This window comes from Cetorhinus maximus, chromosome 18 (genome assembly GCF_964194155.1).
Source record: "Cetorhinus maximus chromosome 18, sCetMax3.hap1.1, whole genome shotgun sequence".
Classification (NCBI taxonomy): Eukaryota; Metazoa; Chordata; class Chondrichthyes; order Lamniformes; family Cetorhinidae; genus Cetorhinus; species Cetorhinus maximus.
In genome coordinates, this window is record NC_135896.1 from 47,748,821 (window position 1) to 47,776,424 (window position 27,604).

The window sequence follows — 27,604 nt, forward strand, 5'->3', positions numbered from 1 at the left end:
GAGTTACAGAAAAAGGGTTCGCAAATAAAACAGTTATATCAAACAGCTTACTCAGAAACAGGCAAAATGTATACTGGAATTTTATTACTTTAAGGGTAATGTTTAATGAGAAAATGGAGGCCTTATCATGTTTCAGCAAATGAGAGCTGAAGGGAAGTGCATCAGGTTGTACTACCATTTGGATATAGAAATGAGATTCTGAGAATTTCTCATGAAATTACAATGGGGGACATTTAAGAATTAGAAAGACACAGGCAAAAATACAAAACCATTTTTATTGGCCTGGATTGCATAGGGATGTAGTCAAGTTCTGTAGAACATGTCACATACGTCAGGTGATAGGGAAGCCACAAGCAGTGATTAGACCAGCACAGTTAATTTCAATACCAGCATTTTACTGGGGTCATGGTTGATTGTGTAGGACCCCTCCCTAAGAATAAAAGTGGAAATCAGTGCTTACTGACAATAATGGATGTGTGTACAAGGTTTCCTGAAGTGAGAAATATTACAACAAAGAAAATTGTGGAAGAGTTAACTAATTTTTTACAAGATATGGTTTACCTAGGGAAACACAATCAGGTCAGAGTTCAAATTTCATGTCACAACTGTTTAAGGAAGTAATGAACAATTTGAGGATAAAACAATGTAAGTCAACAGCTTATCATCATGTATCTCAAGGGGTTTAGAAAGATGGCATCAAACTTTAAAAACTATGATGAGGGCATATAGTCAGGATTGTCCATAGGATGGGATAGAGGAATTCCATTCTTGTTTTATGCTACTAGGGATGCTCCTAATGCATCAACTGGTTTTAGTCCTTTTGAACTAGTTTATGGTCATGAGGTAAGGGGACCACCGAAATTGATTCATGAGAAATTGGTGGATCAAAGTTCGGAAACTACTCTCCTGGATTATGTATCAAACTTCAGAGAGAGATTGGATAGGGCATGTGAGTTAGCTAGGGACCATTTAAAGATATCACGGCAAATAATGAGAGAGAAGGCAGACAGGAAAGCTACAGCTCATAGTTTTCTTGCTGGGGAAATAGTGCTAGTTCTGTTACCAATGGCTCATTAAAGGCAAGGTTTATTGGGCCTTACAAGATTGAAAAGAAGCTGATTGAAATTAATTATTTAATAAATACTCCAGATAGAAGAAAGAAGCAGAGGGTGTGTCATGTAAATATGCTTAAAAAGTACTTTGACAGGGAAGAGGACCAAAATGAGTTGTCAGTGGTGGTAGACAATGAGATAGAGGTAGAAATGCCAGATTCTGAAATTGATTTTCCTCTAATCAAGCTGAATAATGAGGGGTACTTGAAAATTTAAATGTAATATTGGGTTACCTTCCAGACAAGTGTCAAAGTAACTTGGAGAAGCTATTGCAGTCACACAAGACTATTTGTGGAAATAAGCTGGGGAGGACAAATTTAGCTATACATGATGTGTCTGTAGACAATTCATCTTCGGTAAGGCAACCTCGTTATAGATTAAATCCAGCAAAGTTATCACAATTACAGAAAGAAATTGAATTAATATTTCAAAATTACATTATTGAGTCTAGCTGCAGTAACTGGAGTTTGCCTATTGTGCTGGTACTGAAGCCAGATGGAACACAAAGACTGTGAGTGGACTATCGAAAGGTGAATGCAGTGACAAAAGCAGATTCATATCCTATACCACCATTGGAAGATTGCATTGAGAAAGTGGGACAATCAAAATTTATCACAAAGATTGACTTGTTAAAAGGATATTGGCAAGTACCATTATCAGAGGGGTCAAAGGAGATATCAGCTTTTGTGACACCAGATCAATTTAATGTTATGCCATTTGGTATGAAAAATGCACCTGCAACATTACAAAGACTGACTAGCAAAGTAATTGCAGGTCTGAGCAATTATGCTGTTTATATTGACAACTTGATCGTTTTTAGTCAGACGTGGGAGGAGCATTTACATCATCCAGAAGAATTACTTTGTCGATTACAGGAAGCTAGTTTGGTGATGAACTTGGCTGAAAGTGAATTTGCAAAAGTGCAAGTTATATATCTAGGCCATATCGTTGGGCATGATAAGGTGGCTCCGAGAGAGGTAAAAGTCAAGTCTTTCGTGGATTGCCCCATGCCTACAACAAAACAAGAAGTTTTGAGATTTCTGGGCATGAGTAGGTTTTACCAGAAATTCATACCAAATTTTAGCAGTGTGGTTGCTCCATTGACTGAACTATTAAAAAGGAACAAGAAGTTTCAATGGATGCAGGAGTGTCAGAAGACATTTGACATTTTGAAAACTGTATTAACTATGACACCAGTTTTGGCAGTACCCAAATATGTCAGGCAATTTAAGTTGGCGGTTGATGAAAGTGATATAGGCATTGGGGCTGTATTGTTACAAGAAGATGACACTGGAATTGAAAAACTGATGTGATATTTTTCATGAAAGTTGAATGTACAACAGGGAAGATATTCAATGATCGAAAAGGAAACTTTGGGTCTGGTGTCAGCAATGCAGCATTTTGAAACTTATCTTGAAAACAATTCGTCAGAAATAATTGTTTATACAGACCACAACCCTTAAAAGTTTCTGCACAGATTTTGAGACAAAAGTGCAAGGCTAGTCAGATGGAGTTTATTACTGTAACCATTTAATCTGCAGATTTTACATGGATGAGAAAATCTGATGGCAGATGCATTGTCAAGAGTTTGAAACTTAAAGGGAAAATTGGACATTTAAAAACCTGGACACTGAATTGGAATGATTTCTGTTGATACCAAGGACTTGTATATATAATGTCATGTTACTGCATGCATCTGGTAATGTAATAGTGTATTAAGTATAGGAGGCAGTGTAAGATGTGTTAATAAAATTAAGCCATCTTTTTAAATAATGACAGTTCATTTTTCAATAAGGAGGGGTATGTTTGGAAGATATAATAATTTTCATAATGTTATTTGGAATTTATTGTAGAGTAACAATGGGGTCTGTGTCTATGTATGTGTGTATGTGTGTGGGACTTAATTGAATTAGAGTCAGCTGGTCTGAAGGCTTTGAAGTAAGAAGTGAAGCTAGGTTTGAAATGCTAAATAGGCAAACATGGGTGAAGTTTTAGAATGTGAGGTGTAAAGGGAACATTTGCATTTTTAACTAAGCCAGAGTAGCTATAATTTAAAAGAGGGGTGAAATGTTTCATCCAGCCAAGAGAGGTTAAGAAACAGTGTGATTATGTTTCCCAAAGATTACTAGTAAAATTGGTACTATGACAAATTTTTATTATTAGAGAGGTAAAGTCCAAAGTGAAACAATGGGAATTTGCATTCAAATGGGAAAATATGTGTAAAGGAGAGAAGGCTGTGTGCAAGGGAAGGAATTCTAGGATCTAACAAGTGTGAATAAGCCTCCAGCCTCTGTGCCCAAACTGCTGTCTGCAAGAACTGAAGTTAAGAAAAGTCACTTTGAATTCGATTGTTCAGGGTATCGTGTTATTTTGCCTGGGTCTTTTAAAATCTATGTGTTTTTACTGTTGCCTTAACAGAGGTGTAACTGGGAGTTAGATTAATTAGGGAGCTAGGAGTTATCATAGTGGTAATTTCTAGACCAACGTATGTGCTTAAAATTATTTCTTATATTAATAAATGTTTAATTTTGTTTTGTATAAACCCTCTAAGCCTCTGTGGGCTTCTTTTTACTGAATTCAAGGCATGCATCTCAAAATAAATATACAAATTGCAAAACAGTTGTGGCAGTTGTTTCAAGTTTCCCTTTGGGATTTGAACAGCTCCTCATTTACCATCAGTGGTGCTGTAATAGATTATATTTAAAAAGTGTTTCATTGGCTGTGAAGTGCTTTGGGATGTCTTGAAGTAATGAAAGGCATTATATGACTGCAAGTCTTTCTTTCTAGAATAGAATGACAGAATTTTACAATATAATTCTGCACTGAAAAATCAAAACATTTAGCCCACATCACTGCCCCTTTCCCTACACCCATTGTTTTTGAGTTTTAGTTTATTTCATGAAAAATGTTTGTCTTGGATAGGTTTTAATTTGTTTTTGTCTATGCCTTCACTCAAAAATTAGGTAAATCAAAAATAATTGGATAGTTGGAGCAGTTTAATTGAAATATCAACGTATGTGGACTGTCAGACAGTAGTAGAGATTAGCCTGTTTTTTTCAATGCTGAGACATTGTGAAAATTCATCAGTAGTGTGGGACTTAAGGGATAGATACATGAAGAATGCAGCTCCCCAAACTTGCGCCTCAAGTTCTGTTAAACTGTCAAAGGTTCAAATAAAGCTCAATGCAAGCTTAAAGAACAGACCCCATCTCTCCACTGGACACTCCACAACCTTTTGGCTTTAACATTGAGACCAACAACTTTTGATCTTAAACCACCATTCCCATTCACTCTCAGACAGCAGATGCTGGTATAGAGAGTGGCTGCACCAGAGTCAGTGGGAGTAGAGAAGGTGTGGGCTGGGGATGAGGTTCCGGGGGGCTGTTTGCAGCCTTAGAGTCTACCCACCTTCCTGTACCACATTCCTGGCCCATGGAAGTCCTCTCCTCTTTACTATGCTTGCCTCCTCCTCTGTTATTCTGCTGTAGCCATTTGTACCTCCTCTGGAACCAACTTTTTTTCATTACTTGTTCCATATAACCCACTTTTCTCCTTCAATCATTCCTTCCTTCCACCCTAGCAAAGACTTCTATTTTTTTCCTTGTCTTCCTTTTCCCTGACTCTGTACTTACTTAAAAGCTGTTCACTTCTAACATCTTCCAGTTCTGACATACGGTCATGGATCTGAAACATTGGGCTATAATATCCTTTAGCAGGGCACCCAAAGGCATCTGTCATTAGACTTGCTCTTGCATCTTTAAGCGTTTAATTTTTTGCATGGCAAGTTGCTGGAAGTGCAAACTAATAATGGCACATCAAGCGATCCTGAGAGGACAGGCCAAGCAACAGTGTATCTCCTCAACCAGTCAGATTGAAGGGTTGTGAAACTAACAGCACAAAGAACATAAGAAAATAAGAAATAAGAAAAGCAGTGGGCCATTCGGCCCTTTGAGCCTACTCCGCCATTCAATAAGATCACGGTTGACCTGATAGTTGCCTCAACTCCACTTTCCTGCCTGACCCCATTACCCTTGACTTCCATGTAGATCAAAACTCTGCCTAACACAAGAACTGAGAAGTGTAAATTAAAGTGGGTGAATTCAATGTTAAGTACAGAAACAGAAATAAAGAGAGGGGAAGAGTAGGAGAGAGAGAGAAGCAAGAAGCAAAACAAAATTTAAAAATCTAAAATTTTACATAATGAAAATTGCCAACAATCAAAACCTAAAAGAATGAAATTCCACTCTTGTAACAGTTTATTTTCAGTGCCAGAGAGATTAGCTGGCAGTAATTAACACATCATCTTGTTAAAAAGGTATTTAGGTTGAAATGGTCAAGACTCAACTTTCTGTGGCAAGTTTAGTTTGTATCAAGCATGTCAATACAGCAACTTCATGTTGGTCAGAAGATTTCAATGGTGAGACAGACAGCAAGAGGCAATTTCCATGAAGCTAATGGTGGAGCAGGGTAACCCAGAGAGCAACTTTTGATTTCTGTGTTTAATTACAGTCTTGCCCGCACCTGAAGTTGCTGTTTCATTTGTACATAAATAACAGTAAGCACCATTAGCATCCTCATTATTTTGCCTGCAAATTATGAGCATTTAACTCTGTGTCTCTCTTCACAGATGCTGCCTGACCTGCAGATGTTTTTATTTTTATTATTAAAGTTTGTCTGTTTGATTCAGTAGGGCAGCTGCAATATGAAGAATGTCCCATGGCATCAATCAATCACTGCTCTAGTTGCACAATTTGAGCCCTGGGCAGAGATCTGAACTCCTACGGATAAACTGGAAATATTGAATCATGAAGTCATGAAGTCATCAGGGAGAGAAGGGCTGATTACAGTGTGTGTTTTCAGGGAGAGAGGGGCAGATTACAGTGTGTTTTCAGGGGTAGAGGGGCAGATTACAGTGTGTTTTCAGGGGGAGAGGGGCAGATTACAGTGTGTTTTCAGTGGGAGGGGGGCTGACTACAGTGTATGTTTTCACGGGGAGAGGGACCGATTACAGGGTGTGTTTTCAGAGGGAGACTTGTTTCAATCTGTATAACAAATGTATTCTAAAAAGAATAATTTACTCCATGCAATGATTCTATTGTTATTGTCTTTAAATACCGTTCTCTTCATACCATGCTGTATTACTGTTTTGGTTCAACCTACAAATAAATCATTTTGTTTTAACCAGTCCACTTTTTTCTGATAGCATTCGATTAATGATTAACCTTTCAAAAGAGTAAAGTGAACATTGTGGGAACCCCACAGAATAATTACAAGGTACTGTAACTGTTATTCTTGGGCACTCTATCCCATGTATAGCATTTATCAAATTACAGTGTATGTTTTCAGGGGGAGAAGGTTGATTGCAGTGTGTGCTTTCAGGGGAGAGAGGCTGATGACAGTGTGTATTTTCAAAGGGGGCTGATTACAATGTGTGTTTTCAGGGAGACAGTGGGAGATTACAGTGTGTGTTTTCAGGGGGAGAGGGGCTGATTACAGTGTGTGTTTTCAGGGGGAGAGTGGGAGATTACAGTGTGTGTTTTCAGGGGGAGAGTGGGAGATTACAGTGTGTGTTTTCAGGGGGAGAGTGGGAGATTACAGTGTGTGTTTTCAGGGGGAGAGTGGGAGATTACAGTGTGTGTTTTCAGGGGGAGAGTGGGAGATTACAGTGTGTGTTTTCAGGGGGAGAGGGGCTGATTACAGTGTCTGTTTTCAGGGGGAGAGGGGCTGATTACAGTGTGTGTTTTCAGAGGGAGAGGGGCTGATTAAAGTGTACATTTTCAGGGGGAGAGGGGCTGATTACAGTGTGTGTTTTCAGGGGGAGAGTGGGAGATTACAGTGTGTGTTTTCAGGGGGAGAGTGGGAGATTACAGTGTGTGTTTTCAGGGGGAGAGGGGCTGATTAAAGTGTGCATTTTCAGGGAGAGGGGGCTGAGTACATTTCGTGTTTTCAAAGGGGGCTGATTAAAGTGTGTGTTTTCAGGGGGAGAGCGGGAGATTACATTATGTGTTTGCAGGGGAAGAGTGGCTGATTGTATTTTGTGTTTTCAGTGCGAGAGGGGCAGATTACAGTGTGTTTATTCAGAGGGTGAGGGGCTGATTACAGTGTATTTTAAAAGAGGGCTGATTACAGTGTGTGTTTTCAGGGGGAGAGGGGCTGATTAGATTTTCTGTTTTCAGGGGGAGAAGGGCTGATTACAGTTTGTGTTTTCAGGGGTAGAGGGGCTGATTACAGTGTGTTTTCAGGGGGAGAGGGGCTGATTACAGCGTGTTTTCAGGGGGAGAGGGGCTGATTACAGTGTTTATTTTCTGGGGCAGAGGGGCTGATTACAGTGTCTGTTTTCAGTGGGAGGGGGGCTGACTACAGTATATGTTTTCACAGGGAGAGGGACTGATTACAGGGTGTGTTTTCAGAGGGAGACAAGCTGATTACAGTGTGTGTTTTCAGGGGGAGAGGGGCTGATTACTGTGTTTATTTTCTGGGGCAATGGGGCTGATTACAATGTCTGTTTTCAGGGGGAGATGGGTTGATTACAGTGTGTGTTTTCAGGGGGTAGGGGCTGATTACAGTGTTTGTTTTTGGAGGGGGGGGAGCTATTTGAAGTGTGTGTCTTCAGGGGTAGAGGGGCAGATTACAGTGTGTCTATTCAGGGTGAGAGGGACTGATCACAGTGTGTATATTCAGGGGAGAGGGACTGATCACAGTGTGTATATTCAGGGGAGAGGGACTGATCACAGTGTGTATATTCAGGGGAGAGGGACTGATCACAGTGTGTATATTCAGGGGAGAGGGACTGATCACAGTGTGTATATTCAGGGGAGAGGGACTGATCACAGTGTGTGTATTCAGGGGAGAGGGACTGATCACAGTGTGTATATTCAGGGGAGAGGGACTGATCACAGTGTGTATATTCAGGGGAGAGGGACTGATCACAGTGTGTATATTCAGGGGAGAGGGACTGATCACAGTGTGTCTATTCAGGGGAGAGGGACTGATCACAGTGTGTATATTCAGGGGGAGAGGGACTGATTACAAGGTGTGTTTTCAGGGGGAGAGTGGCAGGTTTCAGTTTGCGTTTTCAGGGGGAGTGGGGCTGATTACAGTGCGTGTTTTCAGAGGGAGAGAGGCAGATTTCAGTTTGTGTTGTCAGGGTCAGAAGGGCTGATTACAGCGTATTTTAAAAGAGGGTTGATTACAGTGTGTGTCTTTTCAGAGTGACAGGGGCTGATTAGAGTTTGTATTTTGAGGGGAGAGGGGCTGATTACAGTTTATGTTTTCAGGGGGAGAGGGGCTGATTACAATGTGTGCATTGAGAGGGAGAGGGGCCAATTACAGTGCATGTTTTCAGGGGGATCGGCTGATTACAATGTGCTTATTCAGAGGCAGAGAGACTAATTACAGTTTGTGTTTTCAGGGTGAGAGGGGCAGATTACAGTTTGTGTTTTCATGGGGAGCGGGGCTGATTACAGTCTATTTTCAGGGGGAGAGGGTCTGATTACAATGTGTGTTTTCAGGGGGATAGGGGCTGATTACAGTTTGTCTTATGAGGGGGAGAGGGCTGATTACAGTGCGTGATTTCAGGGGGAGAGGGGCTGATTACATTGTGTTCATTCAGAGGGAAAGGGGCTAATTACAGTTTGAGTTTTCAGGGGGAGAGGGGCTGATTACAGAGTGTGTTTCTGGGGGGGTGGAGGGGCTGATTACAATTCTTGTTTTCAGCGGGAGAGGGGACATATACAATGTGTGCTTTAAGTGGGAGAGGGGCTGATTACAGTTTGAGTTCTCAGGGGGAGAGGGGCTGATTACAGAGTGTGCTTTCAGACGGTGAGGGGCTGATAACAGTGTGTTTTCAGAGGGAGAGGTGTAATTGCAGTGTGTGTTTTCAGGGAGAGAGGGATGCATTACAGTTTGTGTTTTCAGATGGACAGGAGCTGATTACAGTTTGTGTTTTAAGGGGGAGAGGGGCTGATTACAGTGTGTGATTTCATGGGGAAAGGGGCTGATTACATTGTATGTTTTCAGGTGGAGAGGGACTGACTGCAATGTGTGTTTTCAGAAGAAGAGGAGCAGATTACAATGTGTTTTCAGATGGACAGTGGCTGATTACAGTGTTTTTTCAGGGGGAGTGGGGCTGATTACAGTGTGTTTTTTCAGGGGGAGTGGAGCTGATTACAGTATGTGTTTTCAGGGCTAGAGGGGCAGATTACTGTGTGTTTTCAGAGGGAGAGGGGCAGATTGCAGTGCATTTTCAGAGGTAGTCCGGCTGATTACAGTGTGTGTTTTCAGGGGGAGAGGGGTTGATTACAGTCAGTGTTTTCAGAGGGACATGAGCTGAGTACAGTTTGTGTCTTAAAGGGGAGACGGCCTCATTACAGTTTGTGTTTTCAAGGAGAGAGTATCTGATTACAGTGTGTGTTTTCAAGGGGAGAGTAGCTGATTACAGTGTCTATTTTCAAGGGGAGAGGGGCTGATTACAGTGTGTGTATTCATGGGGAGAGGGGTTGATTACAGTGTGTGTTTTCATGGGGAGAGGGGCTGATTACAGTGTCTGTTTTCAAGGGGAGAGGGGCTGATTACAGTGTGTGTTTTCGGGGGAGAGGGGCTGATTACAGTACGTGGTTTCGGGGGAGAGGGGCTGATTACAGTATGTGTCATCGGGGGAGAGAGGCTGATTACAGTGTGCGTTGTCAGGAGGAGAGGGGTTGATTACAGTGTGTGTTTTCAGAGTGAGAGGGGCTGATTAATATTTGTATTTTGAGGGTGAGGGGGCTGATTACAAGGTGTGTTTTCAGGAGAAGAGGGGCTGATTACAGTGTGTGTTTTCAGGCACAGAGGGGCTGATTACAGTGTGTGTTTTCAGGCACAGAGGGGCTGATTACAGTGTGTGTTTTCAGGCACAGAGAGGCTGATTACAGTGTGTGTTTTCAGGCACAGAGGGGCTGATTACAGTGTGTGTTTTCAAGGGGAGAGGGGCTGATTACAGTGTGTGTTTTCAGGCACAGAGGGGCTGATTACAGTGTGTGTTTTCAGGCACAGAGGGGCTAATTACAAGGTGTGTTTTCAGGGGAAGAGGGGCTGATTACAGTGTGTGTTTTCAGGTACAGAGGGGCTGATTACAGTGTGTGTTTTCAGGCACAGAGGGGCTGATTACAGTGTGTGTTTTCAAGGGGAGAGGGGCTGATTACAGTGTGTGTTTTCAGGCACAGAGGGGCTGATTACAGTGTGTGTTTTCAGGCACAGAGGGGCTGATTACAGTGTGTGTTTTCAGGCACAGAGGGGCTGGTTACAGTATGTGTTTTCAGTGGGAGAGGGGCTGGTTACAATGAGTTTTTAGGGGGAGAGGGGCTGATTACAGTGTGTTTTCAGCGGCAGACGGGCTGATTACAGTATCTATTTTCAGGGGGAGAGGGGCTGATTACAGTGTGTGCTTTCAGAGGGAGCGGGGCTGATTACAGTATGTGTTTTAAGGGGGAGGGGGGCTGATTACATTGTGTGTTTTCAAGGAGAGAGGGGCTGATTACAGTGCTTGTTTTCAGGGGGACAGGGGCTGATTATAGTGTGTGTTTTCAGGGGGAAAGGGGTTGCTTGCACTTTGTGTGTGGTGGGGGAAAAGGGGCTTCACTGAGTCTTCTCTCACCAGGGAATATGGGCAACTTAGCTGAAACCTCAGTTTCCAGTAACTGTTGCATGTTATGTTCTATGCCTGTTCAAAAGCATTCCTCTTTCCACACATTGGAGGGAGCATGTCTCCGCATTCAGGTATATTAATAACTTCAGAATTAGGTCCATTTTATTTTGAAGCTGCATTGTGTGTAGCGTAATCCAGTGAAACTGCAGCCTTTGAGTCTATAAATATTATTTTGTATCATTTGAAATTCTCAGTAGTACACCAAAAGTTTATTTGACATGCCTCAGATTAAAATTAATAATGTCGATGGCCTTTAGAAAAACCTGGTGTGATGTTTCTGTAGATCAGTAATGCTAAATGTAAATGCGAATGTCAATAGTATCTGTTGCTTCCCAGTCAAGGTCAATGAGTTGGAGCAACTCAGGTGAAGTAATGGACTGCTGAGTCATTAAAATAGTAACATTTTTACTAAGTAATTTAAAAGCACAGATTGATTTTCATGGTTATATGATGCATTATATGTTGACCAATAATATGCAAACTTGAATAATTATATACTGAATATTACAGTGCTGCTTTATTGCTGTTTTGTTTTTGTTGCACCTGGGGTCATGTTAATTTTCAAGTATTAAAGCCAGGAATTTATAATGAGGGCATCTGGCAACTGTATTCACAAAAGCAAGCTGGTCAGAAATCTGTTTTTTTTTCAGATGGCCGCATTATGAATGATTGGCTGAGCTCCAAGATTGACTAATGCACTTAATTCAGCAGGCAATGTTGATACAGCTGCAGAGGGGTGTGTGAGCTTTGTTTGATTGACATCTCTACTATCTTGAAATAAGTTATTCTTTCTTTGATGTGGTTTTTTAATGCCTGTGTATTTATTTACAAGATTGAAAGGTCTGAAATGGATAAACCTTCTGACATTGATACTATGAATGGCTGTGGTTGATTGACACTTTTAGAGGTTGTAAGCTGGGTATTTTTGTTCAAAGGGGATTTTCAAAACCTCTGCTTATGTTGTCAGTTTCAGGATCAATTCAAAGACTTGCCAGACTTGCTAATGGCTCATTGGTTCTGTACATAGTGGATACTGAGAGAGTGGATATGGAGGATACATGGGAGCATGAAAGGGGAAAGGGGGATATGAGGGGACATGGGGGGCATAGAAGGGACATGAGAGATATGAGAGAGTATGGAGGGGACATGGGGATATGAGGGAGTATGGAGGGGATATGGGGGATATGAGGGGGCATGGAGGGAGAATAGAAGGTGAACGGGAGGGTGAGGGGGATGAGGGATGAGGGCTTGAAGGCCTGACAGTCATGATCACAAATGGGCCAACGCCCAAGTGAATGGAGACCGGCCTTCTATCCTGCAGGCCTCACCATCTGCCTGCCTCTGTTGCCATCTCAGGCTTGTCTCCGGAGGCAGCGGATCCAACACCATCCTGCTCCTGCCTCCCTGGAACAGAAGTATAGCGGGCAGGGGCCTCCTTAATGGAGATGGGTTTGCAGAGTTGGGAACTTTGCCAACTCAAGCTTCCCATCTCCTTCACGAATATCCAGCCCATCCAGTTTTCTGATTTTCCCAATGTCCTGCATATAATTCATGGACTATGTTGCCTTGTGATCTTCTTAAAACTCCCTCAACAGGAAGGGCTTCCATTCCCTGAATATTCCAATTGTGTGTAACAACATTCACATGACCCTACACATCAACACAAAATATGCTGAAAGTTGTCATGACACATTCACCCTTTGAAACTTGGCCCTCCCTGAACTCCTTAGGAGAGAAAATCACGCCAACAGATACCTCGTGGGTGACAAAGCCTAACCTCTGCTCCCATTAATAATAGCAGCAGAGGGGTGCTACATATAGCACTGGAGGGTTTGCCATCAGCAGGACCATTATAGCATTAAATGGAAGCTTTCACTGCTATCCAGGTCAGGAGGGGTTCTCCAGAATGTTCCATCTCATGTGTCATGCATAGTTATAGCCTGCTGTGTCCATTACAATGTTACCATTCAAAATGGATGGACTTTGATATTGCTGATAAGGAATAGCACTGTTGGACTCAGACTATATGGAGGAGAACATCATGATGATCTGCGCTTAGAGGGCTCATCAGTGGATACTCAAGGGGTATCGGAGCACATTTCATCACTGGAGACTTGTCTTTTGTGTGTCTACCTTTGACACTCGCAATTTAGCTCCTTCTCTCCCATTTTCAAATAAAGGAACATTCCCCTACATCACCATTCCAATAATTACCACTTGACTGCATATGTCAGCACCACTTAAGTGCAACAGTTCCTGAATGGCTTTAACAAGGCATGACATTAGTGCACACTCTATTTTGCTTTATGAGATTCCTCTTAAACCCCCTCAACAGGCTTCCATTCCCTGAATGTACAAATTTTGTGTGACAACGTTCAAATAAACCCGAGTCCATTTTCGTTAACACTTTGGCTTCTGCTCCGAACTGGAGCCCGTCCTTCCATTTCCTCTTTTGCTCTTCTTTTTTATTTCTTTTCTGTTTACCCCTCCTAGACTGCTCTCTTCTACTGTCATGTCTCCTTTCAGTTCTCCATGCGCAGTTAGGGTTGCCAACCCTCCAGGATTGACCCGGAGTCCCCAGGAATTGAAAATCCATCTCCAGGATGCTGTGTGCAACTCAGGAGAAAAATCATTGGGACATTAAAGAAGAATCTTTTGGTCATTTTCTTTGAATATTTCTCTTTCCCAGATATAAAAATATTGAAAATGGGAGGAAAAAAGGCTGTTGGCTGACAGCAAGCATCATCTAATTGGTTAATCGGTTTTTTTGCTTTCCAATTGGCATAGGAAGGCAGTATTTCACAAGGATGGATATTTTGGCTAAATAATAACTGTAGTGTGGGGGCAAGTCATGTGATGAAACCTCCAGGAGGATGTTTAAACACAATTGGCAACCCTACTCTCAAGTACTCTGCCCTCCCAATTGCCTACCCGAACCTTTGAGTACTCCTCAATTTTCCTGCTCTCTTGCTGCTAATCCAGGCTTCACTCCCTCTTAGATAAGCCTACCGCTTCCCTCTCTGCCTCTCTCAACATTCTCCTAAGGGCTCATTGAGGCATTCGGTGCTGGATCACAACAACCAGCCACCCAAACTGCCCTGTTACACTCTATCATTGGCCTTCCAGTCCAGTGTATCCACTGGGGGCTAACCTTGCCAATCTCCCTCCTGACCAACTCACCCATCCCACTGTTTACCCTGTAGACTCTGCTCTCGCCACCCCTTTAGGCATCTCCCTCCAGAATGTCCGTTCAATTGAGAACAAGGCCCTTGCCATCCATGAACTTATTGCCGATCAGTGGTTCCCAATTGGTGTGCTGCACCACACGGGAAATAAGTTTCAAAATTATTAACACGCGTATGTTTTTACGAAACCCAACTAACCCACGTCGTCAACTCCAAGGTCGGCATCTCCCAGTCCTGATGAACCATGGGTCTCCCGCGCATGTGCCAGTTGAGAACAACCTGCACATGCACAGTTCAGATTCTTGCGCATAGGCCTGACACGCGTAAAGAATCCGAACCGTGCACATGTGGCCTGTTCCCGGCCGGCGAATGCAAGGGAGGCTCGAGGTTCATTGGGACCTGGAGATGCCGACTTCAGAGCAGAAGGCGAAGGCTCCATGCGCCTGCACAAAGAGCAAGAACTCAACAAGGGCATGAAAACCCAGGGACAGGCAAGGGAGACAGGGAGAGGTCCCAAACACAGGATAGAGGACAGGGAGAAGTCCAAAAGCAAAAGTTCCAAGCAAGTGTAGAAGGCAGGGGTAAGAAACAGGAACCAATAAAGTTAAGAAAAGGAACAACAGGCTCCAATTAGAGAGAGGGCTGCAGGGAGCAGACCTTAAGTGAAGCGGACTCGAGAGAAGCCCTAGTAGTCAAAGAGACCTCAAAAAAAGCTCCAAAGAACCAAGAAGGCAACTGAAGGTTGGTAACCCCACGCTGCAGGGCATTGGGGCAAGGGTACACCTTTGGGGCCGTAGTGTTCTGCTTGGTATGGCTGAGGAGCTGAAATTGTGCTTGTAAGTTGATGCTTGAGGGCATTTATTGTGTAGAGTGGTGTGTTTGACTGCAGTTTGTCATGGATAAGCTCTTGAAGAGGAGTGAAGAATCCCTCTCTGATTCAGGTGTGGCCAAAACGACAGAACCTCAGGAGAGAAAAGCATAGCTTGTACACAGGCAGTACAGTGTACAGTACAGGATACACTGTAATTCAAGTGCTTGAGAGAATAAAACGTAATGCAAAATCAACGTATGAAGGAGTGTGTGCAGGTTTCAGATAATGCACAGGAGGTGACTTATGTGGTAGCTGAGCTTGCAGTGAAATCGAAGAAGCCACACACTATTGCCAAAACCCTAATTCTGCCAGCATGTAAAAGTATTGTGAGAGTAATTATGGGAGCTGATGCTGCCAAAGGAGTCAACAAAGTTCCTCTTTTTGACAATACAATCAAACGGCACGTTGACAAAATGTCAGTTGATATTGAACAGGTGCTTCAAGAGAAATTAGAAATGAGTGAAAAATTTGCCCTGCAGATTGATAACTCCACAGATGTTAGCGGACACTGCCAGCTCATAGGCAATGTCTAGTATGTTGACGGGGATTCCATCAAAGAGAATTTCTCCTTTTGCAAAGAATTGCCCAGTCATGTGACCAGAGAGGAAATCTTTCATGTCACGACTGCTTATCTGAAGGAAAACGATCTCCACTGGACCAAGTGCAATAGCATCTCCACTGAAGAAGCAGCTTTCATGATGGGAAAATTCAAAGGATTCGTGAGTAAGATGAAAGAACAGATTCCTGACATCCAGGTCAGCCACGGTATCCTGCACTGTGAAGCCCTTATTTCCAAAACAATACTGTCTGAGTGACTGCAGCATTAGGCCAAACAATGAAAACCATGAGTTTTATAAAATCACGTCCTTTGAAATCGTGCTTGTTTTCTATTTTGTGTGAAGAGATGGGAGCCAAGCACCAGGGTTTACTCATGCACACAGAAATGTGATGGCTGTCTCGGGGAAAGTTCCTCTCCGGCGTTTATGAGCTCTGTAACGCACTGAAAGAGTTTTCAGCTCTGCATGAATTGCCCCACAAAGATTTAATATGTGATGGTTCTTGGTGTACAGAGTTTGCATATCTTTCAGATATATTCAGTCATCTGAGTGAGCTGAATGTTAAAATGCAGAGGAAAAATGAGAACATTCTGATTGCCACAGATAAACTTCAAGACTTCCGGCCAAAACTGGCCCTTGGCAGGAAAAAGTGGCAAGTGGGTTGATGTTCAAGCTGGCATCAGTGAATCCTGCTGGCAAAACCATGCTCAACCTCATCTCCACACATCTTAAAACACTACAAGAGAAGTTTGAATGCTACTTCCCCTCTCACAGTATGGAAGACTTTGACTGGATACCTGATCCATTTGGTTCACTTTCTTTTGAATTGTCAAAGAAATTGTCATTAAACGAGCAAGAGGAATTTGCAAGAGGATGGATCGTACACTGAAACTGAAATTTGCAGAAATGCCTCTGGACACATTTTGGTTGCTTGTGGGACAAGAAACCCATCTATTTCAGATCGCACTATAGCAGTACTCTTACCATTTCCCACAACCTACCTGTGTGAGTTGATGTTCTCAACACTGACTTATGTAAAGAACAAAAGGAGGGAGCACCTGTCAGTGGAGCAAGACCTGTGAGCGGCCCTGTCATCAGTTCCTCCCCAGATTGAGAGGCTCTGCTCACAGAGGCAGGTCCAGGTGTCACACTAACATTGCCAGTAAGATGCTGCTCATAGTATTTCCTTCATTTGCCTTTTACTCCGAATCATATACTGTTAATTTCAATAGTTTTTTAAAAAATGTGAAGAAACTGAACATTTTTTTTAATGTTACGAATATGAACTTTCACATTGAGAAATGCAGACTTAAAAAACTGAAAACAATTGAAATCTTTAATGGGAAACACTTCTGAATTGTGTACATTTTCCATAAAAAATATTGTATTTGACATGCAACAGGTGGTAAGGCTTTCATTGTAAACTGCTTAAACCAATGAAAATTGTATTAGAGGTGGCTTGACGTGTTTTTAGGCAGATTTAGAAATAAAAGGCTTTTGCTAGAGGGCACCTCAGTTGGAAAAAGTAGGAGGTGTGTCTCAAAGTTTTTTATAGTATAAAGGTGTGCCGTGACATAAAAAAGGTTGGGAACCACTGTTGTGGATGATTGCATCAACACCATGGCCTTAACAGAACCAGGCTGAAGGGTGACTTTACTTTCCTCCTACAAGAATCCACCCCATCTGGCCACTTCTTCCACCACTTGCTCCACCAAGACCATCGCAGTGTGGTGTGGCACCTATCACCAAATCTCACCTTGGGCTGCACCCTTACTCCTCTGGTATTTTTTCCTCTTTTGAGCATCTTACCTTGTTCCACCTCTCTCACCTCCCATTCAAAATCCCCATTCTCTACCACTGCCGCCAGTTCCCCACTCACCTCATGTACAATAAAAATGTTCTCACCGAGATGTCTTTGCTCCTTTACTCCCTCAGGCTCTATGGAAAAATTTCCCACCCTCGGTGATTTCAACTTCCATCTCAACTCATCTTGATCTCTGTCTTCTGACCTCCTAGCCTTCCTAAACCTCTCCCTTCTTGTAAACTCCCCAGTCCATATTCACGGTTACTTCCTTGACCTTGCCAATTCACATGCTCTTGCTAATCCCATCGCATCACTCACAGATGATCACTTCCTTGTATTGATCTCCTGTTTCACATCCCAACCTTATTTCCTTCTGTATTCACCTCTAGAAGAAACTGATCCCAATTCACTTACAGCTGCACTTCCATAATGCCAACTATCTAGCCTTTGGCCCTCCATTCGCCACAACATTTCTACTTCTACCGATTTACTCAACCACCAGCCGTCATCCCCAATAAAACCATTACTCTCCGATTCCTCCTTTCAAGCCTAAAATGCCCTAGTTTTTCTCATCTTTTTCTCATAACTAAACCTCTGACTCTTAAGGGTCAGCCTCATTGCTCTTCTCTGCACAATCTCCAGTGCCTGAAATGTCTTCCTTATTTCTGTGACCAGAATTGGACAGTTTGAGCATGGTTTCCTCAAATTGTGCTGTACTATTCCAGGAGTGATCCTCGGCTCAGGACAGGAATGCAGGCACATCTGAGCCCGATAGGCTTAAGTCAATCCAATGCAGAGGAAGAGAAGGCAAGAAAATTAATCCCAAAATTCTTACAGGGTTTCACAAAGAAGTTCTGTAAATGAAGACATTTGGAAATATAAAAAACACCATTTATAGGTATCTAGCACTGATGATATTTATCCATCTCCATTCTGCCTTGTTAATAACTCTATTATGTATCTGTTAGTTTATAATTATAGAATTTACAGCACAGATGCAGCCCATCATGGCTGAATTTTGAGTGGGGATCACCAATTGGCTGATTTGGGCGAATGTAATTCTCCTGAAATTGATTAGTTAGGTCACTAAAAGGGATCACTCAGCTTTACTAGACTCAGTACATACTTTCTACTATGACTTAACCTGTTACAACTCATTGTGATCTTGCTTCAACTGAAAAAAGCACTTCCAACAAACTTTACAGGTCTGTTGCATACTTATCGAATTTCTTTTCATTCTTAAGTTAAAGTTTCCTGTTGTTCTGTTATGTCTGGTTTGAACAGAACTGACAGAACTGATTACTTTGAAATGAAAAGCGCTGTTTAAAATGAGTTGGCTCCCCAATTTAATTAAATACAAATGTTGAGAGGAAAGTAGCCTTACTGACAATGGGGATTGTGTGAATTAGATGATTTTATATAAAACTTCTTACTGATACTTTAGAGTGAAATATTTAGTTAATTTTCAGTAAAATTGAAAATCCGGGTTTGTTTTTACTCCCTCCGACAGAGACCCATCATTTCAAATGTAACAATAAGGACTATTTTGTTCTTAAATCTGCACTTTCTGAAGCTATTTTTAACAACTGAAACTTCACTCATAAAGCCAATGATTTCTATTTTGGGGAAAATGTTTTGTTTTTATATCTCTTAAAAACAAAAGCAAACTAAAATACCAATGCTTCTCCAAAATTTTGTTGGTGACATTTTATACAAGCTGAAACAAGCGAATCTAACAAAATAATCACCAACTAATCCAAATTCAATTGTTTGCAATTTTCAGAAAAAACTTTAAGGAAAACAAATTGGTAAATTTTGTCCTTAACTCTCTAAAATTCATTCAGACATTAATTTATGAATAGTAAATTAAATTTGAAAAGAGTCCGTTCAAATCTTAAATTATAATATTTGTTGTAAAGCTTGCAGGTATATCCATTATATACATTGCTCATAGCTTAAATAATGAATCATTTAATCATTAACATATTAGCACAAATAGAGGATTTGTTAGCTAACAGGAAACAGAGAGTGGGCATAAATGGGTCATTTTCGGGTTGGCAAGATATGATGAGTGGACTGCCACAGTGATCAGGGCTGGGGCCTCGACTATTTACAATTTATATCAATGACTTTGATGAAGGGACCAAATATATTATTGCTAAATTTGCTGATGACACAAAGATAATTGGAAAGCTATGAAAATGACATAAGGAGCCTGCAAAGGGACATAGATAGGATAAGTGAGTGGGCAAAAATTTGCCAGATGGAGTATAATGTGAGAAAATGTGAACTTGTCTGCTTTGGCAGGTGGAATAGAAAAGATGCATATTATTTAAATGGAAAGGAATTGCAGAACTCTGAGGTACAGAGGGATCTCAATGTTCTGGTACGTGAATTGCAAAAAGTCAGAATGCAGGTACAGGTCTACAAGGACAAGGGCAGCAGATAGATGGGAACACCATCACCTGGAAATTCCCCTCCAAGTCACTCAGCATCTTGACTTGGGAATATATCGCCGTTCCTTCACTGTCGCAGGGTCCAAATCCTAGAACTCCCTCCCTAACAGCACTTTGGGTGTACCTACACCACATGGATGGCAGCAGTTTAAGAAGGCAGCTCACCACCACCTTCTCAAGGGCAACTAAGGATGGGCAATAAATGCTGGCCCAGCCAGCAAAACCCACATTCCATGAATGAATTTTTAAAAAGCAAGTAATTAGGAAGGCAAATGGAATGTTGTTGTTTATTGCAAGGGAAATGGAATATAAAAGTAGGGATGTTTTGCTACAGTTGCTACAGTTGTACAGTTGGTGTGACCACATCTGGAGCACTGTGTACAGTTTTGGTCTCCTTACTTAAGAAGGGATATAAATGCTTTAGAAGCAGTGCAAAGAAAGTTCACTTGACTGATACCCGAGATGGAGGGTGGTGGGGTGGATTATCTTATGAAGAAAGGTTGGACGGGCTGGCCTCTATCCACTGGAATTTAGAAGAATGAGAGGTGTTCTTATTGAACCTATAAGATACTGAGGAGACTTGACATGGATGCTGAAAGGATGTTTCCCCTTGTGGGAGAGACTAGAACAGGGGACACAGTTTTAAAAATAAGGGGTTTGCCATTTAAGACAGAGATGGGAAGAATGTTTTTTTCTCAGAGGGTTGTGAGTCTTTGGTGGTAGGATCATTGAATATTTTTAAGGTAGAGGTAGACAGATTCTTGACTAACAAGGGAATCAAAGATTATTGGTGGTAGGCGGAATGTGGAATTAAAGCCACAATCAGATCAGCCACGATCTTATTGAATGGCAGAGCAGGCTCGAGGGGTGAATGGCCTACTCCTGCTCCTAATTTGTATGTTTGTATGTTCGCATGCATTTCTGTTTTGTAGTTTATTTGAATTATAGTTAGAAACTCATCTGGAACAACTTAACCATTTAAAACGCCATGAATCTGCATTTTTTTGATATAATATCACACTTATTTTATGTAGGTTCAATTTAGATTATAATCACCAGTTACATTTGCAGTTTTCTACAAGCTATATTTTCAGGGACCAACTTTCAGACAAAATGAACACTAATTATAGAACTCAAGCCAGGCAGATGTTTAACTAAAGGACAGATAATGTTTCAGCCCAGCTGGGGGGTTTTGTAGCAGGCGCAAATCTTATAAAAAAAGGGACCAAATCTAGTGAAATATCTGTCGGAATCCACGTTCAACCATCATCCATTGACTTTGTAATTACAGCTACATTTTGAAGGTTATATCAATAACAAAAAATAAATAGGGTTTCAAAGGTCACCACCCTCCCTTTAAGGAATTCGCTATCTCAGGTTTTTTTTCATATAAGTGTGTTCAACCATATTCATATAATGAATTGTGGAATGCAGAGCCACAGTGACGTTGGGAATTTGTAGAAAATCTCAAACATTTCTAAAAATGTTATATGTTATTTTTAATTTTAAAACAACTTCTGCAGTAGCATTACTTAATTACATTATTAATACATATGGCACTATAATCAATGTTTAATATTAAATTCTGCATTTATTTTTTTCATAGTAGACAGTGGATGAACATATAAGCACGCAACCTAAAAATAATTGAAAATACTATTGCAAAGAAAAATTAAACGAATACATGTTCTCTAATACTGTTGCTAAACTAGTAACTCCTAACGAATATGCCCTTACTACCCTAAAATATGTTATTATTTTTAATTTGATAAATGGATGTCATAAAGATTTGACACAAAAATAAAGTTACTTCATTCAAAGTAGCATCTCCTCAGACATGTTTATCCAAGTTGCACATTTGTTTTACAACTTTTGACATTTGCTTTCAGTTATGCTCAAACTTTTAATGTCTATGGTATTATCATGACTTTTATGAAAGCAGTACACAGAATATGGCAGATCTCAAATTGTTTTAGAGAGACATCTTAACCGTAAACATAACCGTACTAAAATTAGCTCATTCGGAAACACGTCCTTAAAATAAAATAGTTTAATGGTACAAGTTTTCTTCTGGCTCAACTTCTCCTGCAAAGGACATCAATTAGATGTGGCTGGGTTTGTGGCATCAGCTTGTCGTCTTTCCTTTCTAATTATGTCAATAGGTAGAATTTATATTAGTCATCACTGGTCACCAATGGTTTTACCACGATTTTATAGGCTGTAGAGATCCTGCAAACATTGAGGAAATAGAGCATTTTCGGTTAGAAGTACTGACCCAGCTTTAGGTGATTTCACTCCAGTGAGTTGCCTTGAGTGTGAGTTCTGAAACCAGAAGCCAATTTCTGCTCAAAATTGCTCTACAGAACCCAGCTAGCCAGCGATAAGTAAAGGCATAGCTTCCCCAACAATATGCCTGCCAGAAAAGCATTTAAGCAATAGAAAATACCCTCCCCAAGATCCAACTGAAAGATTCCACTTGCATCCCACTCCCACTTCCTTCTGATCTTTTGACCCAAAATCACAAGGACCAACATGGATGTACCCTCCAGGCTATGCTGTATGTCCAGAAAGAAATGAGTGAAAAGTTTCGAATCCTCTAGCACTCACTTCTAACACAATGGTTTCCAGGTTCAGCAGGGTACTTTATAATTGGTCAGCTGTATGTCCCATTGAAAATTCCTATGTAAACATCCCTGTGGACAGTCTCATGTTAAAATATCTATAGTTAAATGTGATTCTTTACCTATTAGTATCCCCTGTGATACCAGTGGTAATTCTCTGATAGAATTTCTGATGTTAATCTGATCAATGGCCTCTAATCCTCGACCTATACCACCAGAAGATGTTGAGTGTTTTCAGCAATGCCGTTTCAGGCCCCACTCCATGGTTGGGGCGTTGCATTTGTTTACCTTAAGCCAAATGGACTACCAGTGATGGTGCAATAGAGTCTACTCCATCACCATCAATCTCCCCTGTTCATTCTCAATTGCTCCCTGACCTGCAGCCACCTTTCAGCTGTCAGGCAACCTCAGTAACTTTGCACCTCCCTTGCCCATTTGTTACTGCTGTCTGACCCATCCTCAGCTGCTCACTAGACTGAAACCTGTTCCTCCCTATGTACTTTGGTGCCTCCACAGCACATTCCTGGTCACTGGACAATGGAGTGGGCCTGCAACAGCATTGCTGAAAACACTCGACATTTCCTGGTCCCTTCCCAGCTCACTGCTTGCTCTGCCTTTAAAGCGTCTCCTACCAATCCAGGCCACTCTCTAGCCCCTTCTGAGCACAGCCTGCAGCACTACCTTGGTCAGCTTTTGAGCCTCTTACTGTTACTGACTGTTACCCAGCTGAAATTACAGATTGAACTGGAGGGGTTCCCGAGTACAAGCTGTAGGACACTGCTACCCACTTCCAACCACTTTGAGACATTACTCTTAACTTTTAGGCAGTAAAATTCAATTGCATAGCACCAATATTTTCAGTGCCACGTTGGCTGTTTTGGGCCCAAAATGGCATCTGCACAGCATGTCAACGCTTCTGGTGTTGACCTTGCTGAATGCCATTTTGGGGAGGTCATTAGCAAAGGTGCAGGAAACCAGCAGCGCAGCACTTTGTCAGTCAGCATGTAATACTGATTTGATGCCAGCGCTGTGATTTTGGTGCTTAACACCCCAGCTGGCACTCTCTCAACCTCGCACAGTTGAACATACATTTAGCAGCAGAAAGGACCCTGCCATTAGCATTGTTCAAAAGGATCATCACCCACTTTCAGGTTAGCTGTTGATTCATTTCTGCTGGTTGTTGCTGAATTAATAGAAGTGTTTATATCATTACTAAAATTGGGTGAAATCAACAGGGAGCGGTGTGGTAGGTGGTGAAGGATGTGAGTTCTCACTTCAATAGTTCTGCTCACATCACTTGCTCCCAGTCATAGGTGCAGCAGCTTACACTCCCTTGACCTGCAGCGTGACATAGCTAATGAGCAGAGATGACACAGAGAAGGACAAGTTGCTCAAAGAGAAAGGAGGAGGAGAGGAGGTCGTTTCAACTCAGGGTCTTCAGGCAACATTTCTTCTATCTCAATCTCAGTGAGGAACAGTGTGTGCACTGTTTCCATTTCACTAAAGACTTGCTTAATGAAATCTTCCACCTGCCTCAGAAGAACAAGGGCAGCAGCTCCTTCCAAGCTGCAGCAGACAACTGTTCATTGTGCACTGCTATGTAAGAGAGGTCACTGAGGCTGTGCATGAAAAGAGAGGGAATCATGTTGTATTCTCCCTTTCTATAGAGAAACAGGAGGAGTGAGTAATGGACTTCACCAAGATAACAGGCTCCGCCATGGTGCAGCGTGTCAGTGACCACATACATGTCACTTTGTGGGCACCGCATGTAAATTTAGAGATATACTGCAATCACAATGTACAATGAGACTGGATTAATAAATTACCTCATAGTAAAGGATCCTCTGGGTAAGAGTGACTATAACATAATGGAAATTCATACTCAGTTTGAGGGTGAAAAAGCTGGGTGTCAAACTTCTGTCTCCAAACTTAAATAAAGACAAAGGTACGAAGAAAGAGTTGGCTAAAGCGGACTGGGAAATAGGTTAAAAGGTAATACAGTAGAAAGTAGTGGAGACCTTTCATAACTTTTAACAAAATATATTCCATTGAGAAAGAAAGGTTCTGGGAGAAGGATGCACCATCTATGCCTAACTAGGGAAGTTAAGGATGGTATCAAATTGAAAGAAAAGCCCTACAATGCTGCAAAGATTAATGGTAGAGCAGAGGACTGGGAAAGTTTTGGAAACCAGCAAAGGATGACTAAAAAAATAATAGTGAGAAATTGAGAATGAGAGAAAACTAGCAAGGAATATAAAAACGGACTGTAAAACCTTCTACAAGCATAGAAAAAGGAAAAGAATAATTAAAGTGAGCATTGGTCTCCGAGAGCTTGAGACTGGGGAATTAATAATGGGAAGCAAGGAAACGGTAGAGGCTTTGAACAAGTATTTTGTAACTGTCTTCACAGTTAAAGACATTAAAATCATTCCCAGAATAGTAGAAAAGCAGGGGGAAAAGGGGAGGGAGAAACTTAAAACAATCACTATCACTTGAGAAAAAGTATTCGGAAAACTAATGGGACTAAAGGCCGACAAGTCATCTGGACCTGATGGCTTACATCCTAGGGCCTTAAAAGAAGTGGCTGCAGAGATAGTGAATGCATTGGTTGTAATCTTCCAAAATTCCCTCAATTCTGGAAAGGTTCCAGCAGATTGGAAAGTATCTTGGTTCAAGAAAGGAGGGAGACTGAAAGAAGGAAACTATAGGCCAGTTACCCTAACACCTGTCATTGGAAAATGCAAGAATCCATTATTAATGAGGTAGTAACAGGGCATTTTAAAAATCTAACTGACAGAGTCAACATGGTTTTGTGAAAGGAAAATGATTTTTGACAAATTTATTAGAGTTCTTTGAGGATGTAACAAACAGGATGGATAAAGGGGAACCTGTAGATGTAGTGTATTTGGATTTCCAAAAGGCATTTGATAAAGTACCACATAAAAGGATAAGAGCTTAAGGTGTTGGGATTGATATGTCAGCTTGGATAGAGGATCGGCTAACTGATAGGAAGCAAAGAGTTGGTATAAATGAGTCATTTTCAGGATGGCAAGCTGTAACTAATGGAGTGCCACAGGGATCAGGCTTGAATGAAGGGACTGACCATATTATAGCCAGATTTGCAGAGATAGGTAGGAAAGCAAGTTGTGAGGAGGTTACAAAGAGTATGCAAAGAGATATAGGTAGGTTAAGTGAGTGGAAAAAAATTTGGCAGGTAGAGCGTAATGTGAGGAAATGTGAGATTGTCCAATTTGGCAGGAAGAATAGAAAAGCAGAATATTATTTAAATGGAGTGAGAGTGCAAAATGCTGCAGTATAGGGGGATCTGGGTATCCTTGTATGTGAATCACAAAAAGTTGGCATGTAGGTACAGCAAGTAATTAGGAAGGCAAATGAAATGAATATAAAAGTAGGGAAGTGTTGCTACAACTGTCCAGGGTATTGGTGAGAGCACACTAGCGTACAGTTTTGGTCTCCTAAACTGCATTGGAAGCAGTTCAGAGAAGGTTCACTAGGCTGATTCCTGGGATGAAGGGCTTGGCCTCTGAAGAAACGCTGAGCAGGATTGGGCCTATACCCAATGGAGTTTAAGAAAATGAGAGGTGATCTTATTGAAACATATAAGATTCTGAGGGGGTTTGACAGGGTAGATGCTGAAAGGATGATTCCTCTTGTAGGGCAATCTACAACTAGGGCGCAGAGTTTAAGGATAAGGAGTCTCCCATTTAAGACAGAGGTAAGGAGGAATTTCTTCTCTCGGAGGATCATTCGTGTTTGGCATTCTCTTCTACAGAGAGTTGTGGAGGCTGGGTCATTGGATATATTCAAGGCTGAGTTAAGTAGATTTGTGATTGGCAAAGAGGTCAAGCGTTATAGTGAACAGGCAGGAAATTGGAGTTAAGGCCACAATCAGATCAACCAAGATCTTATTGAATGGTGGAGCAGCTTGACTGATCGAATGGCCTACTCCTGCAACTATTTCTTATGATCTTACAAAGGGTTCCAATCCCTCAATGTCCAGCTGGTGTTTGACCATATTCATAGCATCTTGCAGGTCAATGTCCGGTATCCTGGCAGCAGTTATGATTCCGCGCTAGTCCACTGTGCCATCAGCATTTGAACTGCCACAAGAAACTGAGGGTGGTTAATGGCGACAAGGGCTATCACCGACTACCTGGCTCATGACTCTGTTGCACATATGTGTGCAGCATTCATATAACGACAGCTATTGTGCCAGATAAAATGTCATCAAGCAGATATTGGGGTGCTCAGGTAATGCTTCCACTGTATGGACTATTCTCAATGAGCCCAGTAGTAGATTCCAGAGGATGAATCACAATTAGCCATTGTCTATTGCATCCTGTCATCATGAGGGCACAACCCTTGGCACCAGGCTTATATGAGCAGCTGAGGAGGAGGAAGTGGGGAGGCAACCATCACCATGATCAGTTCATTCAACTCCAATATCAGTGAACACAACCCTTCCCCCTGCCTTTTAGGTGCTGCTGCCTCTAGTTGCATGCCACCTTGTCCAGCAAGAGAGAGGGAATTGAGTCTGTGAGTGTGGTGCAATCTGTTCAGCAGATGTGCCTGTCATGGTGGAATAGCTGGTAGTGTGTGCAAATGGTGAAATGTTGGCATTTGGCAGCAGTGCCAAATGTGTGAGGGTGAGATTAATTTATGAACATTAAGTATGAATCATAATTGATAGAGATTGTAGGTAAGTAAATGAAAGTGGCAGGGTGGAAGGATGGTGAACTGAGTAGTGTGTGAAGCTAGTGGTTTAGTTGTGAGGATGGTGCATTTGAACATGCATTCACTTACCTTGACTGCTCATGTGAGATCACTGGACGTCTTGTGGCACTGCATCCAGGTCCTCGGGGCTAGACTGCTGATGTTGACGGGGACAAGTATCTGTGCCCACTACCTTCACAGTGTCTGCCTGGAGGCACTCTTGGTCCCCTATGGACACAGGGTTTCTCTAATTGTGTGCACCTCCTGCACTAAGGCCTTCAGTGCTGTGGTGAAGGACCATTGAGCCTGCTCTAAGTCATGCTATGCCAACCTTGTCACTTTCTCAAGGGAACGTCACAGCTAGAGTAACTTCCAGCACCTGCTCCAGTAAAAATCCACTTCCTCTTTAAGAGGTGTAGTCTGGCTTTGAGTATCACAGCTTATCTTGAATTTGTGCTAACCTCTCACAATTTTGCACCTCCTGCTCAGGCATGCAGTCCCTCAACAGCATGCTCAGCACTGGCTGCAAATTATAAACATTTAAATGAGTAGGAAGCACAAAGTTTGCACACTGCCTGC